We start from the raw sequence: 19,857 nt of genomic DNA, 5'->3' as shown, positions 1-19,857 counted from the left end.
AAATATTAAATTTCTCAATTAAAATATTAAACATTGGATTCTAAAATATAAACTATTTTAAATATTTCTCAATTTTACAAAACATCTTACTTTTAGTAAAAAAGATTTATGAAGATTTCTTTCATCAAAAGTATTCAGTAATTTGAAGTAAAAGAATTTGACAAACAGTATTTTTTAAAAGAATAATTTATCACATAAATTATAGTTCTCGAAATTTTTCATAAGTTTAAATTTTTGTTTCTTTATATTTAGTAGATCATTCTTAATAGGATTATAGAATATATTAACTTCGAGCTTTTCTTACGTTAAAGTGAATTATTTCAAAATATTGCTTTATGTGCATCAACATTTGTATGAACATTATTTATTAGATTTAAAAGAGATTTTTAATAAAAATCTTTTTTAAGAAAAAATCTGAAAAAATAAGATAGGTAGAGGAGTGTCGGGTACCCCCGCCGACTGTCAATTTCATGTGTATAGAATAATTTTTCAAGTCAATGGCCATCGGACATTAATTGCTATATTGAAGAAAGATTATTTTCAAAGTTTCAAGTATTTATGCAGCTGGAAACATGGTACACAATAGTTTTAAAAATATGTTGAATACAGTAGTCATGAAATTAAGAAAAATTGGTTGAATGTTTCGATTAAACTTCATTTTAATACTAAAAAAATAATTTTTTCTATACATACAGCATTAAAGTATGTAGTCATAAGTTTAATTTGCACAAAGAAAGTAGTTTATTTGTGAAAAATTGTTCGAGTAATTACAAATTTACAAAAAAATTGGATTTCGGGTAGCTCCGCTCACATGAATGTTGGGTATCACCGCACAATTTTATTTCGTCGATAAATGTACGGTTGCAAAGATTATTTTATTGCTTCAAATTTGAATGTTATAGGTATTAATATTATAATATATTGATATACATTAATAATAATAAAAAGTATGACATTTGTTGTTATTAAATGATAGATTTCACTAAAAGTATATAAATATATAATAAATAAAGTAATTTTGTGATTAAATGATAAATGAGGTTTATCTATTGTCAATACATTGCTCATTTTCATTTACACCAAAAAAACTGTCAAAAAACATAATTTTTGTAAATGGGCGGGGCTACCCGACACATTTTCAAACGAGCTGAAAAACATGTTTTTTTTAAATTTCTATTTTTTTAAGTTAAACTATTCTTTTTTTGGTTTATTCTTTTTGCATTATTTAATTAGATGTTAAAACAATGGAAACATGCAAAAGTATTTATTATTACTCAATAGTATACAGAAATATAAGCAATACTCCTTAAGTGAGCGGGGCTATCCGACTCTCCCCAATATGAATTTTTTTTTAATAACATGGGAGAAACTCCCTGAATGAGCCGCGTTTTAATGGGGTTTTTTTCCTTTATAAAACGCCTTACTTTGTGGAATAGTTGTTTTAATGATGAAACATCAAAACTTCACGATTAAATTTTAAATATGATAAATAAAAATTTAAACAGCAAAGACGCTGTTTTATTATTTTGATTAAGTAAATTTATTAAAAACAAGACTGAATGACCTCCCGAATTGCTTAATATTATGCAATTTTATTAAAAAAAATATTGAAATAATTCTAAAATACGACTGATTTAAACTTCTTTTTCTTGAACATTAGTGCTTGAGTACTGACCAAAGTCATCCCAAAAAGTTATATTTGTTGGTTTCATCAGAATCTGGTTTTTTCATCTGTTAATATTAATAACTTTAAGCTATCTTTTACGGAGTCAACCTAAATCCAAATTAGTTTCACCCTTTTTCGAGTAGCAGTAAATTAATCGAGTAACATTTTTGAGCTTCTTATTGACAATATAGAGAGCTTAAAACACTTTTTAAAAATGAAGATTAAAACATGCCTAGCAATTATTAAGATTCTCAAGGGTTTTTTTTGTGTATATAATGCACTTGTGACCGATAATAATCATTAAAGATTATTCAAATTTGCAAAACTCAGAGATATCTCAGTGATATCACTGTCTGAAAAAAAAATTAGAAATGATAGGAGAGTTGGAAAGGCGCCCGGATATGGGATACAGCAAAGATTGAGACAAAATATCTTAAATACGTAAGTTCTAATTTAGTTCTAATTCCTTGTTTTCAGTAAGTGTATCATTACAGTAAGTAATACAGTGTTTTCATTACAGTAAGTTCTAATTCCTTGTTTTTAGGGTAGTCATAGACTTAAAATTGGTAAGTTATAATCGTCGACAGTGATTTCTTACCGATAATTTTAACACAAATAATAATCTATAAACACATCAAAGTGTTTATTCGCATCTGATTAAATATAACTTCAATGACAAATTTAAGAACTCAAATACCACTACAGAGAATCGAGAGCTTTTGTTTTCCCACTGATGTCTTAATACAACTTACTCATGTGTTCCTAATATCTTTTTTTAAATTCAAAATCTCTAGCATCAAAACGTTCGTCGCAAGCCGTAGGTGGCTCAGGTAATAGAACGTTTACCCCAATGAGGTACACCAGGTTCGAATCCTAGCGGTGGCTACTTCATAAGCATTCTGCTCCCGGCTCTCATCATTTATAGTGCTGACGTAAAATATCCTCAGTGGTAAGCAGATAATGGGTTAAAATAACCTTGCCATCAGATGAACCGTGGAAAGTTTTCGTGTTTTTCTTCTCCATATAACGCGAATCCGGATCAGTTCTATCAGAAAGTTATCCCCAAAGACTAGCTTGTCTCAATGCTTGATCCAAGAGTTCCTTGTTTTTAGGGTAGTCATAGACTTAAAATTGGTCTGGCTGTTCAATAGTTGTCATGTGGTGGATCAGGGGATAGAGCACTGACCTTCCATTGAAGTAAGCAAGACAGATTTCCAAAGGCTTTTCACAAGTTTCTGTCACAAACTTGAACCGAAATTTCTGGCAGTTAACTTTCATTTTATAATGATTTTTTTAATGTTAACCAAAGATAAAAAAAGTCGAATATCAAATCATGTATTAAAAGAACTTATTGAATATAATTAATCTCACCTATTTCTCCCTTTTAAATTTCAAAAAAACTTAAACGTATATCTATACTAGTTTCTAGATTACATTATGACTTCGAAGAACCCACATGTTCGTGATAGCAGGAATAAAATCTCCATTTGAGAATAGAATAGAAACGCTTTATTAAGATTCTTGATTCGTTACTACAATGTTCACGCAATGTTCAAGAAAATTTGTGTAGTCACGAGAAAGTCATATTATTGAGTCATTAGAATCAAAAGTTTAGATGAAAATCACTAGAGATTTCTAGTTAAAGTATAGCTCTCGCTGAACGAAAACCATATTGAAAATTATAAATGAAATAATATTTTGTCAATCAATGTACTTTAGTAAGACTAAAAACACGAAAGAATAGTGGAAATCAGAAATAAACATGACATTTCTCATTTATTTACTTTAAATAAACTCTCAATTACAACTGCGCATCCATAATACATTTTGTACTATTTAATGCAATAATAGGTCTTTAGAACAAGAAAATAATAACTAAAATAATAAAATCAAGATAATTAAAATAATATGTTTGAGGAGGAGTAAATAAAGTTAAGGTAATTATAATGAAAAAATAAGGTTTCTTGCTTTATTTTTCGAATTTATAAAATAAAAATTAAAAAAACGAAATAACTGAACTCAAGTAATGCATTTTTAAATAAAGTAATGACCCAGTCTATGTAAGATATTTTAAGTCTTTAATATTTATAATATAAATGGAAGAGGGGGACACTCTCGAAAAATTTTATTATAGTTATTATATTGTTGAGTATAGAGACACATATATTTATCATTTTTAAAATTCATATATTATGAGATAAAAACAGCATTGAAAAAGCTTATAATTTCTTTTACTCATCAATTATTATTCTAAAACTCAAAATTTTCTAAATAAATAATAAAAAGTTTTAAAAAACTTAACAGAATAAAGTGAAAAGTACTTTGGCATCTTAAAATAATGTTTAGAAAGTTCTATAGTTTACCATACTTCAATTATATCTGGTATAAATGAAGCATTGTGTTGAAAATACATTCTTTAACTAGATTTCTTTAACCAGCTTGAATGAAACTGAAAATTTTCTGAAGAAAATAAAATAATAAAGCATTTAAAATAGTTTTTGTTTGAAGATGCTCCATGGCTGGCAACACTAAGCTGTAAAAAGCATATAGTATGATAGAAGCACACAAATTATTTGATAAATTAGTAAATAAATAAAAAATACACATGTTTAAAGTTGTTTACAGTGTAAAATAACTAAATTTATAACAGTTCTTATATATATATATAGTATTAGTTATGCACCCAATTTTTACAATTCAAATTTCCTTATTATCTTTGAAAACAGAATAGGCGTCTCAAGGTTTCACGATTTCTATACTCTTCACAGTTTACCCTCTTCATTACCATGGTTACGTAAAATAGATTTTCTCTGACGCCAGTATTTTACCGTTTAAAAACAGTTTCCCCCCATCCATTGTCATAGTTACGGAAATTTTCTGAAGCCAGTATTTTTCCATTTCACACTGTAACTTATTGCAGTAGAAAAAGCAAATTTGCATTATTATAATATTAGTTATACACTTAATTACAACAATTCAAATGTCTTTTTCTCTTTGTAATTATAATAGACCTCTCAAGATTTCGCTATTTCTATATTATTCACAGTTTTTTCCTCTCCGTTGTCATGATTACAAAAAATTGCTTTTTTTCCGAAAGCCAGTATTTTCTCACTTCTTACTGTAACGTAGTGACGTGCAAAAAAGCAATATTTTATGCATATAATATTAGTATGCACTTAATTATAACAAGTTAAATGTTCTTATTTTTGTGCAACTAGAATATCATCTCTCTGTTTCTTGATTTCTTCCTTCTTTACAGTTTTCCTCTCCCCGTCTCCATGGTTGCAGCATATAGCTTTTCTCTGATACCAGCATTTTTCCATTTCTTACTATATATATATAATAACATGCCTACATCCTTGTTATCATTGTTGTAATCAGATTTAATAATTCAGTCAAAAGCCATAATACGTTATAAAAAGATTTATTTAAAGTTAGGCTGGTGGTTATAACAGTTCACAAACGCACTCGACAAGGGAGGAGGTGTGGACGAAACTCCGGATGGTTTCGACAGATGTTTTATGGAACACGTTATTCAGCAAGAGACATGCGAAAACCATAAGGGCCCGCATTAAATACTGCAGATAATGATGTAATTAGGTTCCAGTCGTACATACCATTGTAACACTACGTATTACGGAAAATCATTTAATGCTTCCTAATATGGAAGTAAAAGAGGGACAAGATTCTAAAAATAACTCCTCCTTTGAAATATAAATCTAATTATTATTCATTGGTATGTTTTCAACCTTGAAGTCCCAAAATAGAATTTCTACACATTTACCAAAGATATTTTATGAAAACAAAAGAGTTTTAATGCTTTTATTAATACAAAAGTATTTATATTTTTTGTATTACATATATATATATATATATATATATATATATATATATATATATATATATATATATATATATATATATATATATATATATATATATATATATATATATATATATATATATATATATATATATATTTATATATATAGAGAGAGAGAGAGGGAAATGGAACTCTTTATATATTGTCGTTTTACATCGTAATTATCACAAAGCAATTGTAGAACAAACTAATAATATTTTTATAAATATATAATTAAATTGAAGTATAAATTCAAAATGGGAAATTCCTTTGCACGGGTGAAAGCACATTTATAATTGGCACGCAATATATTTTAAAAATAATGAGAGAGGTTAAGCAAAGCAGATTGTATTATGCTTACAAACATTTTCAGTCCTTTGAAAAGAAAATGCTTTTATACAGCGAAATGCTTATATGCTTCAAAAATTTTGTTTTAAAAAGATTTTTGACATTGTCGTAAGACAAACGAGAAAACAACAATGCATACTACTTTAACCATGCATCCAGGTAATTTAAATGTTAAGAATTTCAAGAGTGTTCGCCCCCGAGAACATTTTCTCAAAAGTGCGGACGTAATTGCTGAAAAAGGGCTTCAAGACTTTGTCATAGAAGAGAATACAGAATTGGTAAGGGGAAAATGATATTTTTTGTTTCATCAGTTTAAAACATGCAACTGAAAATACATTTAATATAATATAAAATATGATATTAAAACAGAATACTTTTAAGTAAAAAATCTAAAATAAATAAATGGATGGAAAAGGTGTTCGCATTTAATATTTTCTGTACTTTAAAAATCCATCAATGGTATTACTATTTTCAATAGAAAATGACTTTTAGGAACGGTAATAATATAATCATAAAATATTTAATTATTTAACCACCTAAATGAATAAGTTTTGATTTAAATTTATGCATACATGTTTCAACATTAAGAAATTAAGTTATCGAGATGTAAAATAAAGATAATTCTGGTTGATATTCAAGAATTTTATGAGCAACAAATGCGGGGTAATTTTAATACATTTCATCTATAAGAAAGGCATCTTTTATTAGCGTTAATGAGAATTGGATAGTGGGATGTTATCTAGTTGCCAATAAAATCCATAGATAGTAAGTTTAGAAAGCTCTTAAAATGAAACAAAAATTAAATTAAAATATGTGATTTATTTTAATTTAGTTTAAGTACCTTACCTAAGATATCATAGCAAACTATCAGCTATATAAAACTAATGTATTCTGCTTTTGAAAAATACAAAGAGGTCATTAAATTTTTTTTCATAACTTATCGCAGTCGCTCTTTATACTTTGGGTAATAAAAGGTAAATAATACATATTTTTTCTCCATAAAAATATGTATAATGGTATACATTTTTTTTCAATTTTCATAGGGTTTATGCTATCATAATCAAAACTTATTTTATTCATTTAAGATTAATAGCTTGCACTAATAGTAATGCTATAACAACATCTACTAGTTCATTACTATTTCTAGTAAGAAAATAAAGAGGCAGTGTTTTTTAATTCTTTATTTTTCCAGTTGAAAAATACTTTCCCATAAAGCTAAAATTTTATATTAAAATTAAAAAAATGTTATAGTTTCATTTTTTTTTCGAGTCAAAGTCAGTAAAATATCATGTAAAGCACCTTAGAATCTAATGCTGGCAAAGACAGAAAAGAATTTGAAACAAATGTTTTTAAGAACTGCAATTGGTTGATGTTACAATGTCAAAAAACAAACACGTTTTTTATATGTACTTGTCATTTTCCCAGAAGAGTTATTACCCTTTTTAAACTCTGCGATTCTCTATAAGAATGTCCAGATCTTACCCATCTGAGCCCAACATTCTGATTGAAAATCATAGGGAGAAAATAATTTTGGTTTCAAGAAGAAAATTATTTGCGTTAGAAAAAACTTAACAGTTTCAAACAGACGTTATTACTTAAGGCATCCAACTAGTTTCGCAACTTTTTTTTTCTAAATATTAATATGAAATTCTAAAAACCTAGTTTATTTATTTTAATATGTTCAAAACCTTACAAAACTAGCAAATAAATATTAATTATTGCTTTTGTAAATGGCCTATTTTAGGTAAAAATAAGGCATTTTTTGCATATATACTAAACACTGTGAAAACTTTTTATCGTATAAAACAAAACAAAAAATGCCTTTTAGGATTTTATTTGAAATGGTATCAACTATGTTTTAAACTAATATCTTAATATCAAGTGCATATATAACTGAATAAGGGATAGATATAGGTGTAGAAGCAAATTTTTAAAATTTCTACACTTGTTTCTTCAAAAAAACATGCATAAAAATGAAATTAAACTTTCTCTTAGTTTGTAGTTCAAAACATGTGTGTTATAATCATAACACTCATGAAAAATTATCGACAGTTATTTTAAAAAATACATGAGTTTATGTTAGTGCAAAATTTGAAAAAATCTGATTTTGAGATAAATACATTTAAAAATTCAAAATCAATGGTCTATCCACTGTTACTACCTTACTCAAAAATTGCTATTACTGTAATTATTTGAGCTAAAAACAAAAGAAAACTATTTTTAGAAAGCTATAAGTACAGAAATTAAAAATTTTTAACAAACTCAATTTTAAAACTTTTGCCCAAGTTCAGGTTTCTGCACTAGTTAGATACCTTAACGGTATAAAAAAATGATTTAAAATAAAATTATATTTCTCAAATAAAATACTCAAAAGGAAGATGAGAAATTAATGGTATTACAATACTTTAGTTTCAAAGGTATACAATGTAAATTCACTTAAAACAAATGCATAGAATAAAACGTATGTTACATATTTCATATATTTTTAATGGAATGATTTTCTGAAAACCTATCTCGAAATTTATTTTATATAGTCCACTTTCAAAGAAGAAAAAGCATCTTTTATTTTTTTATATCTTGTTTTGAATGATAACAAGTTCTCAATAGTTCTGAGAACTAGATATTTTACAACTTTACATTTTTCGTGCCTCGCGTCCTTGCCTCAGGCTTAGAAAACTTTTAACAAAAGGTTTCGTCAACTTAAGAAACCGTAAATATTGAACTCCATTTATAACAAATTGTAAAAAATGGAAAAATATTTTTTCTAGTAGAAAAGAGATATTCTTAGAGACATGTGAGTAAAGTGATGAAGAATAAATTCAAGTAGAGTCATATGAAAAAATAAAATATTTTAATATTTTATTTTTTTATATGACTCTACTTGAATTGAATACTTTTAAAAATATTTATTGTTATCCATATTTATTTATTTACTGTTATTACAAATATTTTAATTTCTTATATTGTTTATCTATATTATATTGTTTTTATTTTACTACCTGCGTTAAGAATTGAATCAATCAATGTTCGACTCAGTAGCCTTGTAATTTTAAACCCAACCTTGGACGCCAACCTTGGTATTTTTGTATCGAGCATTGGGGTGAACTCGCGCTCAAGCCGGCTTTGTTTTTTATGGAACTAATCCACATTAACATTACATGTAGAGTAAAAGCTGCCAAGATAAACTCAATCACAAGGGGATTTTTACCCATGATTTATTTACCATTAGGGATATTTTAGCTCAATAAAGGTGATGAGAACTGGAAGCACGATGCGAATCAATGAGCCACTAACAGGTTTTGATCCTGGTACACTTAATTGAATCTTTTGAAACAAGTTCGCTGGTATACAACACTCATCACCTAATCAAGGGTAAACCTTTCACCCCATTTCCAGGGCTCTGTCTTTTAGTACTTATTGAATGACAGGCAATTTAAAACGTGGTCTGATGTCATAAACAGAGCTTGAACTGCTCTCTCTTAACTTACATTACACCAACGAGAGAATTTTCAACAACTGCAGATTTATTGTGAGCATGCCGGATATTTATTCTAATGCCAGCATCGAACTCAAAACCAACAGTTCTCCACCAGCGTTCTGGCAGAAAACCAAATTGACTGCATCATTAGAGTAATTCTGCATATAGCATTTAAAATTATATTTTTAATTTTTTTAAACATATATTCTAACTTAATTATATCTAACTTAAACTTATCTTTAATTAGTTTTTAAATCAACTATTAATGATAAACTATTAATTAATTTAAAAATTAATTTGTTTTAAATTAATTTAAAAATTAATTTATCTTAAATTAATTCAAAAATTAATTTATTTGAAATTAATTTTTAATTGATAAACTTATTTTTTTAAATCCATTTCTTGAAGTGAAAAATATATTAATGACGTAAGCTGATCGGAAAATTCAGCTCCTTGCAAACTGCGGAAGTAATTTGTTACATATTTTGATGTGAGCTTTGTAGGTATATTGCAAAGTAAAGTCGGCAGTTTTCAAAAAGTCTACGTCATTTATACAAGTATGATATTTCAATAAATCTTAGCCTCTAGGTGTAGTATCGATCATTTGTAACTAAAGCTTCAATTTCGCTCAATTTAAAATGGATTTAAGATGTTCATCTTGTCAAATTAAGAAAAATACTACAAGAGCAGTACCGACCATTTCGGAGAGTTGTTGCATTTTTGTAAAAGTTTTCGACAACATATCGGAAATATGATTGTCAGTATAAGGACCTAGTTGTTAGAAAACGTGTCCTGTAAATGAAAACAAGCATATCTAAGGATGGAACTTTGTTCAACTGGTGACGTCATCTTATTTAATGAATTTTGTTTCATTTCAAAAAGGTCTAATAAACAAATTAAAATATAATATTGGTATCAGTTACTATCTGTTCGGTGCCATGCAGGCCGAGAGACTCGAGTGTTTAGAATCCTCCCAAGAATATCATAGCAGTAAGTCAATAATCTATAATTAATATTTCAGCTTACAGAGGTCTAAGGAGGCCATTAACAAATTCTCAAAATATAGAGAATAATTGTGTCTCATCACAGTTATTCTTTATATTTTGGATAGTAAAATTTAAATAGATAAAATTGGAAATTTGGATAATAAAATTTAGTAAATAAATTTACTCAATATAATTGTTTTCCGTACTAGTGTATTGCCAACGTTCTTTTACTATGTATAGTGTAGTGTAATTATAATCAAAATTTATTTTATATCAAAACAATGATCACTTGCATTAATTTGTTTACAACTGTTACTAGATATACTGAATATGATCGACACTCAAGTGAATGAAAACTGAAGTAACAGATTGAGGTGCTAAACAACAGATTTTCGTTGAACACCTTTCAAGAAATACAGTACCTAACCGAGAAAGATATACAAAAAGGATTTCCAATAACCACCATTTACAGCAATGATATGATGCACTGTGAAGACGAAATCCACACACCATAAAAGAAATCCTGAAAAGTACGGAAGATCTGTTAACCATTTATATCTAAATACCTCCAATTTGACAAAAAATGGTAATAAATTATTATACATCATTTTGAACACACAGAAATAATTAAAAAATTTGCATCATAAGATTATAAACTTAAAAATAAAATTTTTATATTACGTTTATAAGACATAATTCAAAATGACAACAGATTGATTGTTGAAATTCTTCAACATTGTGAAAATGAGATGAGCCCTGATACTAGTGTAGGGTTTATTTTTATGTCCTCAGCAACCGTATCACAAAACCCCAAAAAATAAACCACGTGCGCTCAAAACAATTTTACCACAGAATGGCTAGTTTACATACAAAACGGTTCACATTAAGCTTGCATAAACAGTCATTCCACATTGTTGATAAATCTCCTTGACGAAATAAAGCTTAGAAAATGTTCTGAAATCAAGGCAAGATGGCAGCTACATCATTTAGGTTAATGAAAAATAAGGTTTTACTGAAACCATGCAATAGCATAGTTAAAAAATAAAGTTTATCTCAGATTTTATGACCATAATTGTATCAAGTTTTATTTATTTATTGTAAATGCTAATATATACTTTTTTAAAAGTCTTATAATTCAAGGTTGGCCTGTTAATTGAACTCTCATCATTTAAAAAATTTTGCCTTTGGGAATCGTTACATACATCGTGGAAAAAATGTTCAAAAACAGGTTTGTAGCAGAAAATAAGATATTATACTTTTTGTAAAGGTTCATGGCGTGTTTTGTTCAATCTTTTAAAAAAATAATAATGTCATAGTAACATTTCTGCTTTTTTCAAATAATTTTTAACCAGTCAACCTCTAAGTGTCAACTAAAAGAAACCACAAATACAGCGTTTGCCTTAAGATTGAATCTGGGAAAGATACAAATGTTCAAAAATTTATATTCCATCAATTAAATTAAATTTATTCATTTCAATTTAAGAATTTCAATTTGAGTAATATTCGTGCAAAAAAAGTTTGCAACTATTGAACTTTAATTCTAAAAGTCACTTCCATATGTTGTTCCCCTGACTTCCTAGTAATTGCCTAATGCCGTCCTTCTGAATTCTCTTATGTCAGTACATAAACTTTTTGTATTTGTATCAGTTGTATTTGTTGCAGATATGCAAACGGTTATATTAAAGCTTAAGAAACTTTGTATGTAATTTCAAGACTAAATGAGAATTAATTCCCTGACTCCATTAGGAGAATGCAACAAACACTGTTTCATTCCATTTTTGTTAATTGAGAACGCCTATTATTTTCGGAATACTTTTTAAAAATAATGATTATAAGCACATTTTAAAATCTTTAAATCAACAAACTTTTGCAAATAAGTACACGGAGAAAAACAGTTCAGGTAAAATTACAGTACTGTATGGTAGGGACATTTATAATGCAGTATTTAAACTTTTCATTTGGTAATTTTTCCATTCATGTGATAACGGGTGATCGGATATTCAGATTTTAATAATTAATAATTAATAATTAATAATTAATAATTAATAATTAATAATTAATAATTAATAATTAATAATTAATAATTAATAATTAATAATTAATAATTAATAATTAATAATTAATAATTAATAATTAATAATTAATAATTAATAATGCCACGTATTTATTTCAAAATATAGACGAATTTAGACGGTAAATTCAGATGAATAAATGGTATTAATGTCATGATCTAAGGCAGGGTTGGGCTTCGATTATAGTTATCGATTACAACTGTAATTGAATACATATAATTACTGTTATATAATCAATTACTTGCAACAGCGATTACAGGTAATCGTGATTTCAATTTATATAATATTTGAATACATCAGAGTTGAGCAAAGATGTAATCGATTAAATTTTTCAATTACAGTTATCAATTAATTGTAATCACCACTGCAAATTTCAATTACAACTGTAATCGTGAATACAGTACTTAATTACAGTAATCAATTACTTGTATTCATGATCACGAGCATACATAATTTAGTTTACAATTGTAATCGTGATAACATAACCAATTACTGTAGTCAATTACTTTTAATTTTGATTACAAGTAATCAAAATATATGATTACTTGTAATATAAAAACACGATTACAAGACTATTATATACTTATATAGGATTATATTTTGCAGTTGATAGTGCAATGTATCGGATAATGATACATTTTGTACGATTGCACGAATGAATATAAATAAAATGTATGTACACATGATATTATCTAACGCATATGTACAGACATTTCGGTTACACACACATATACATACACTTATATTGTGTACATAAAATATATGTAAGTATGTATATAGCAAATAATTACGTATGCATGTGCAAACAGTATAAACATGTGCACAATGAATATATGCAAATACACAATTTATACAAATACTTGTGTATGTAAAATGTATATCCATGTTCATGACGCTTGTATATACAAGTACATGTTTATATAAGTACTATGTTCTTTCATACATATTTTACGCGTGTACATACATGTTATCCTAATATATGCAATATCTGCAATGTATATATGTCCAATGAATGTATCCACGCATGTACAATACGCGTGTGTTCCATGTATTCATATCCGTATATACTGTACATACACGTACTATGTATGAATGCATGTACATACATTGCATGTACGCATGTATACAATATATGTACATTCAATGAATGTTTGTACATACGTACAGTACATTTATGCCTAAATATATATACAATTCAATAATTAAAATTTGCGTAAGTTAATTGATTACGATTCAAGCAAGTTAAATAACAAAATCAAACGATATTTAAATTTAGTTCACAGCTTTAATTGTTTCATCATCATTGTTCAATATCATTTTAAAATTGTTTGAATAAAAAATAATGTTAAGGCATTTTCATAAAATGTTTGACACTACAAATTTATTCTTTATAACATAATTTATAGAAATTTTCAGATAGCAAAAGAACGGTTAATTTTATATGTGGAAATGATCTTTGAGATATAAAAATTAGATAATCGTTTGTTTTCCAAAAAATATGAGATGGAGTTTTATATGTCTTAGAATAAATTTAAAAAAACTTTAATAACTTTACTGATATAAATTTCTTTAGCAGATGCACAATGTATGTGTACATTGTAATTACATATATTTAAATGCACGCATGTATTTCTACATTACATTTAATCATGCACACATATACTTTGTACGTACATACGTACATTGTACATATAACCATTTTTTGTATTTCCATGTGCATATATATTAACAAAGTATATAGTTATATAAGTACATACGTTGCGTGTTCGATCCATATATCTATGTACATGTAAATGTGAATGCATACATGTATTCATTTTATTTACGCAACTATGTACATATAGTGTACTTTTAAGCAACATTTTTACATATTGTACGTAAATACGTACATAGTATATACCTAATACATTGTACAGACATGCAATTATCATTAATTTACTCAATGCATGTACGTACGTACATAAATACATGCATACGTATAAACATTATTTTCACAAACTATCATCACAAATTGTAAGTGCTTGAGTGCGTACATTCTACGCACATAAAAATATATATCCTCAAAAAAATTCTTACATAATGTATTTGCATATAGTATGCAATCGTAATTATTTGTAATCATATAGTTTTATAATAAGTAACCGCATTGACATATAATCACGAATACTGGTGATCATGATTACAGGTAGTTATAAATGTTGATTACGTGTAATCATAATTACCCGTAATCGATTTTCTCGTAATCACATGTATTCGCAATTACTTTGAATTAATTGATTACTGTAATTGACTATTGTAATCATGATTACAGCTGTAATCAAATTTTGTAGAATCAATTACAAGTAATTGATTACTGTATTCTAAAAATGTAATCGATTACATATTTGCCCAACTCTGATCTAAGGTATATCAGGATAAAATTATTATATTTTACCACATTTTATCACATACTACAAAACCTTATTTTATTGATAATTTACCAAAATCATGGCGAAATTATCCTTTAGTAGTCCAAAAGTAATAACCCCCACTGCGCAGCCAAGTGATCCGAAAGTAGTGATTAACTTACCTTAACTCTTAAACTACCACTGCGCTGTTTATGTTCGTTACTTCGGACTACTAAATTTATCCGTTCAGAGGCCTTCTCTTATTTAGGAATTGTTGGGCAGAATAACGGTATACTTTATCATATTCTGATAATTTTGAAAATACTTTTTTTTCAGTCAAAGACGCAGTCGAAATCAAAACGGTATCTTTTCAAAATGATGTTTTTTAACAGTTTTTCTAACTTAGGATGTTAGAAATGAATTTGTTTCAAAAACAAGACCGATATAAGAAATTTTAAATAGAACAATTTTAGTATATATTTTCATTAAACTAAGAATACTTTAATTCTCTTCATGCATTTTTCAAAAGTATATTTTAAATCACATAATAAAAATATATCTTATATTTTTAGGAAAAAGATTTTATTTTGATATTTTTGTTTTTGTTACATGTTTGGCCATGTCTTCGTATTTCTGATTTTCTGTCAAGAATCTTGATACTCGTCAAATATTTGTGTTTTTCAATAAATATCCTCGCTTGAAGCATCGTTGCGAACCAACATATGCGGAATCGAAAAGTTTTCATTGAATTTGTTTTGATTTTAGACATTTTACATCAAAAGCTTATTATTCTAACCTCTCAAGCAAATTCAATTCAATTTCTTATTTGAATAATATTACTTTATAACGTAATATTTATCTTTGGAAACTTACTTCTGTGTCAAAAAATATTAATTCTACGCAATATTTTTTTATTTATTGACTGAAGGAAATTATCCAAATTATGCAGTTTGTAATAAAATATGAGGTTTATAATTTATCATTATGTCAATTAATCTTTAGCAAACATTTCTTGAAAATATCTGACTGTATATGACACTTTTTATCTTTTATGAAACACATGAAGTATTTTTTTTAAAATTATTATTTAGCAAACATTAATTCTCCTTAACTTTTTTAAACAATATAAAGCAGATTTAAGAAATTGCGTATTTGGAAAACTTTATTAAGCGTAGAAAAAAAGTATTTCTTAATATTGATTTCAAACTCGCTATCTACATTTTATGCTCAATTTATAAACAATGAAATAACAATTTTAATATTTCTTTTCTTGTTACTCCCTCTATATTTAATTTAAGTAAAAGTAGACAAGTAATCTGCACCTAATATTTTAATTAGTTCAAAAAACTAAATAAAAAAAAAACGCTGTGAAGTAAAAAAGTCAGGCAAGGATTTTTTTTTTATCTCTAACAGAATTCTTAATTATTGAAGAGCACAACAACTTACTTATTCAAACTGACTGAATTAAAAACAATGGTATGTCTGCAAGTGACGTAAGGGGGGGAGTATCTCAATCCTGACTGGTTGTCGAGACGTAGCATTTGTTTACGTTAGCCACTGTTTTTTCCATTCTGTTTCGAGTAAGCCAAACCCACAAGTATCAATTCTCTTGAGGGACTTCTTCTAAATTCTTTCTCTATATATTTATTTCTTAACACAAAGACAGGCCCGAAGCCATGCAGAACATAAGCAAATTAATTATCTATCGTAGTTACCAGGTACACGGAGCAAAAATATATTACGGTTACAATAAAAGATATAAACAAATAATGAATCTGTAAGTTAAGTAAAAGACGTAGGCGAAAAAGAATTATATTTCAAAAAATTTTGTCTGTAATTAATTAACTTCATTATTAATTAATTAATAATTTAATTTTGGCTCTGCATTTAACTTTATGTTCATTAACATTCTAACTTATGAGGAAAAACTTGCCTCAACTATTACTCGCCATTTTGCTTATGAACGCAATTTAACGAAAAAAAAGTAAAACTCTTTCATTAAAATAGTAAACAGAATACACTTTTGGAGTTAACATTCAATATTTCCAACATATTTAAGAAAAATAAACTTTTCCTCTACCTGTCTACTTTTTATGCATTGACTGTCTAACAAGTTGTCCACAGGTGATTGGAACTTGGAGCTTGTATAAAGATGTTCTGCATTGCTGGTGCACCCATTCCAAATTAGAAGGAAAAAAATGGAAATTATATAAATTTTGTGCATTAAGTTTTTTTATGAATTAATTTTTTCTTTAACATACTTTTTAAAAAAATGTGGTTAATAATTATTGATTGCTTGTAAGTTTTTTTTTCTGACGCTGATAAAAATAAAATATGCCTAAAATTGTCCACAGTTAGAGGAATCAGGAAATTTGTTCTGTTCTTCAAAAATAAATATTTTTATTTCCTTTAGGATTAAGAAGTATAAACCTTGTACTTACAGATACTTTCCCTCTCCCCAACTACTTTTCACACCACCAACTCCTATGCACAGTTTCTCAATTATTATTTTCTTTTGGTTTGTTTTTGACTATGAACAGACGGTAACATCAAAATTAAATACTTATCAGTGGAAATATCTTGGATTTTTTCATAGTATTACCACATATTTGAATCCTAGATTTATTTAATGACTTGATATGGATGTTATTTCAATCTTGCTTTTCTGGAGCTCCATTTAGATTTTTTTTAGTACTTGTAAATAGACAAATATTTATTTAAATGCTTTTGTATTTAATAATTATTTACAAATGATTAATTCACATATTAATCGTCACGATTTACAAATTAATATTAAGATTAATTTACAAAAAAAATCGTTGAATGCAATTCTCTGAAGAATTTCTTTAGCAACGATGCAAAATATAATTTTAAAAAAAATATTTAAAAAATTTTTTTTATAATTATTTACCGTTAAATAATTGCAAATACGCAACCAATGTTTATCTTAAAAGTTATTGTAATGAGATCATTTCACATAATTTCATTATATTTTAATGTAAAAGCATCACTTTTCAAACCTTTAATAAAAATTTCACAAATACGTTTTGCGTAGTACGTGATATATGGTCCTTTAATAATCATCAAAACTGAAGCTCTAGAAAAATATTTTAAAGAAATGATAAATATTACAGGTATATACCATTAAAGGTGATAATGATGTGGTATCTCGAGTGTGGGTATTATTAGCGTGGGTATCTCGATCCTGATTGGTTGTTGAAACATGACCTTTGTTTACTTTAGCAGCTGCTTTTCCGTTCCATTTTGAGTAAGAAAAAACTGTCAAGTATCAAGTCACTTAAAGGACGCATTCTACTATACGAAGATTACTTTTACAAAGATTTTATTTCCTTCAGTATATATTTCTTACTTAACACAAAGACAGACCCGAAGCCATGCAGAAAGTAAATAAACTATTTAGGTATCGAAATTGCCAGGTACACAAAGCAAAAATATATCACGGTTACAGTGAAATGCGTAAACAAATGAAAAATCTATGTTAGATAAAAGATGTAGATGAGAAATATTTATATTTCAACAAATTCGATGTGCAATACGGTGTTCTATTTAATTAACTTCACGTTAATTAACACTCTAACTTATGATCAGTTTAAACATGCCCTTTTGCATATAAACGATCTTCTGTCGCTGACATCATAGGTCATATGTGTGGGTATCCGAGATCTTCTGCTCCTTGAATTGCAAGTACTCAATTTAGTAATTTACAGGTAAAATTCATTATGACGTTTATCCTGATGACATCCAAAGATTTTTGCTCTTTTTTTAGAAATTTTTATGGCATGGAATATACAGTGTAAGATTTCAAAGATTTCCTCTGGTTGCTGCAACATGATCATTTTTCTTTTATCATTTTTTGATTTTCGTAATTTAATACGAAAATTATGCTGTCACGTTATTTAGTTATTACGTTGTGGTAAAAATTTGTTTCATATTTTTACAATCAAGATCTTTCTAGTCTCCTTAAGACATACAGATGATTGTTGGAATAAATATATTATGCATTTAAATTATAAAAATAAATTTTTTAGTAATATGTTATCAATTTTAAGTTTTTATTCAAAATAAAACTATAAACAAATAATTAAAAGCTGAAAATTCGATGTTCTTACAATATTTACAGATGAAACCATGTGTTTTAGTAAAAATAAATTAGCGAAATCTATCCAATTTATTCAAGTTTATAAGTATAAACTTTGACAGGAGTACTCATCTTAGTTGAGAAGAAATTCGCCAAGGCGAGTGAATTCTGGCGCCAAGTAGAGCCGGCATAAGTTATGCGAACAAGAATACTCTCAACTGTGGAGTGAAGTTTGAGATGATCCATCTCCGAAAGAGGTTAAAGATGAAATTTCTTCGGCTACTGTTGCTCCTGTAAGTGAGTTTCTTTGTGAATAATTCTAAATTCTATTTTTTTTTCATTTATCTATTCATATTTTTTAAATGTATATTTATTTACAAATTCTTAAAATATGGATGAAATAAAAAAATAATTTAAAAAGATAAAACTTTTGATAAACTTTGCTGTTTCAACCAAAACGATTCTTCCAACAAACTATAGGTATTTATTTTTATAATTATAAAACTGCTTAAAACAAAATTTTTGATCTTTCATAGAAAACGGTAGAAATATAGGAAGATTTGTATTATTTTAATTAGAAATATAAATTATCTTCAGTATTATATTGAAATTCTTAAGCCTGCATGCTTTAATGCTTTTCAAAACACATGAAATAATTTTAAAAAATGCATGTATTTTGAAATGCATTAATGTACTCTTAGCAAATGAAAATTTTTTAAAAATTACAAAATGCTTTTTAAAGAATTTAAATTTTAACATTTTGGGAAAAGATCAGTAATAAAGTTCCGAAAGATTACATTTTATGCAGCATTAACTAAAAAATTTTTTTTTCTACATTTCAAAACAGATTGCAATAATTTAAATAAATTTATTGCTAATTTTTACCAAAACGTTTAACAAAAAATTTGAGAATGCAAATTCATTGTTTGTTTTTATCAGTACTGTATAAAAACATATTA

At 26.9% G+C, this 19,857-nt stretch overlaps 1 protein-coding gene across 1 annotated transcript in view; it reads left to right on the top strand.

The window, feature by feature from the left end:
* Positions 1-19,087: 19,087 nt before the first annotated feature.
* Positions 19,088-19,857, top strand: part of LOC107441943 (tachykinin-like peptides receptor 99D) — an 88,453-nt gene continuing 87,683 nt past the window's right edge. The window contains exon 1 of the mRNA XM_016055365.4: positions 19,088-19,191. The gene's annotated coding sequence lies outside the window, so the exon portion shown is untranslated. The remainder of the gene's footprint in view (positions 19,192-19,857) is intronic.

This window comes from Parasteatoda tepidariorum, chromosome 1 (genome assembly GCF_982258835.1).
Source record: "Parasteatoda tepidariorum strain Cologne lab strain chromosome 1, Ptep-v5.0, whole genome shotgun sequence".
Classification (NCBI taxonomy): Eukaryota; Metazoa; Arthropoda; class Arachnida; order Araneae; family Theridiidae; genus Parasteatoda; species Parasteatoda tepidariorum.
The sequence above is the reverse complement of the archived record's forward strand: the minus strand, read 5'-3'. Positions and strand labels throughout refer to the sequence as shown.